Raw genomic sequence first — 2,157 nt, forward strand, 5'->3', positions numbered from 1 at the left:
TTTACCCTAATGGACTAACATACCAGGAGGTCGACCATCCCAAGAGTGCTCCCATGCGAGAATTCTTGACTTTGGAGTTTCTATAAAAATTCTATTGTTACACTAAAAGGAGCCTCACTAAACCTTCTCAAACCCTATACATTATTGTCGCTTTATTACTCTCTTTGACACTCACAAACACCAGATCTGACATAGCTTATGTGGTGAATCAGGTCGATCGACATATACAATATCCTCTTGATCAATATTTTCTTTGACTAAAAAAAATCATGTGATATCTCAAGAGAATTGTTTGTTATGATCTTTCAATCAACAAAAGAGAATCAATTCTTCATTTTTACTCTGAGACAGATAAGCAGGGGATCCTACTAATTGTTACTCTACCATATTATTTTGCACTTTCATCTATAAATCTTACTCTCTTGAAATATTAAAAAATAAAAAAATTATTTCATTTCTTCCATAATGGCATCTCATGGTCACTAGACTTCAAACATGAAACCTGAAGCCCAAACAAATCTTTAATCTTGCCCATCAAGTTGCCAAGAACACTAAACCAACTTGCTAAAACCAAGCATTTAAACATTCTCACTGTAGACATGTTATATCTTAAGAATTTCTTGCACTTCAGCATCAAGGAACATAGGAGCTAGTTTTCCCACCACCAAATTTATAACTGCTCAGACTCTCACCAATCAAGGCACTGTCCTCTTTTGCTTAATGCCCTCACAATTTTACTCAATGGTCTAACATCCTAGGAGATCGACCATCCCAAAAGTGCTCCCATGCAAGCATTCTTAACTTTAAAGTTTCTATAAAAACTCTATTAACACTTTTAAAGAAGCCCCAAAATTTAAGAGTTTAGCTTCATTCTACATAAGAGGTTTCACAATCCTTCCGCCCTCACCCACACCCGCTTTAAATAACTGACATCCTCATCAATGCTCTAAGCCTTGAAATATCCATTAGATATGTAAGATTGTAGAGGTGGCCTCTATATATTCAAACATTGGCTTCTTCTATGCAGCTCCTTGTCCCATCTTGGGTTCAAGAGATGCTCTTACAATGAACCTTTTTTTATATGACACTTAGTTCCCATCTTTAGGTAAGGTTGTTAATGATCCAATTTCAAGTCGAGTTGGGATCCACTCAAATGGATTGAGTGCAGCTCGAAATAAGCTTGTGGCTTATTATATTTGATTTCGAGGCAACTTAGCTTGAAATTAGGTCGAGCTCGATCACACAAACTCGAAACGAGCTGACTCAAATTGAGTTAGTTGGATATGCTATTACTCAAATTTGTCTCAAAATCAAAACTAGGTGGCTCAAATTGAATTATTTGGTTTTGTTCTAGCTTGAAATCGGCCTATGGCTCGTTATATTCAATTTTATTTAGTTATATATATATATATATATATAATATCTATTAAATAAAAATTATTTTGAGTTGATACATATATGACTATATATATATATAATATCTATTGAATAAAAATTATTTTGAGTTGATACATGTATGACATGAAATTAGCTTGAAAAAAATTAGATATAAACTGTCGACTCATAGCACAACTTGTTTATTTTGATACGATCTCGATCTGAGCCAAAATTCAAATTAATTTTTGAGAGATTAGCGATTTTCAAACTAAAAGCACAACCTCTTTCATATGCTGGTGTAATGCTTTGATACCAGTTGGAACAACCCAAATGCTAACACATTCAGTCTCAATGTCATTATAGCCCTGCCACGCCATTTAGAATTATCATTTTTCTAGAAATTCATTTATCGTGTTATTTTCATGCAACAAAATATAAACAAATGTCACATAAAAGCACGAGTTTTTACAAAAATGTATATAAAAAGAAGCATAAATTTTAAGATATTGAACGCTTTAACTATTATGCATTCTCTCACAATCTAGTCGTGTCTCTAATACTTTTTATTATCGATGTTTCTCTATATATTCTGAATTCCATTACAGTTCTTGGTTGATATTAATTGGAATAGAATGGAATGTAGGAACAAAAGCTTGATGCGTGCAAGTCATATTATTCTATCAGTGGGGAAATTTACATAGGTAGCACACAATTCCTTTGTATTTACATATCTAACATTTAGAAGTTAATATTAAAATCTAGGAAGATTTACATACATAC

This window comes from Phalaenopsis equestris, unplaced genomic scaffold (assembly GCF_001263595.1).
Source record: "Phalaenopsis equestris unplaced genomic scaffold, ASM126359v1 Scaffold000174, whole genome shotgun sequence".
Taxonomy (NCBI): domain Eukaryota; kingdom Viridiplantae; phylum Streptophyta; class Magnoliopsida; order Asparagales; family Orchidaceae; genus Phalaenopsis; species Phalaenopsis equestris.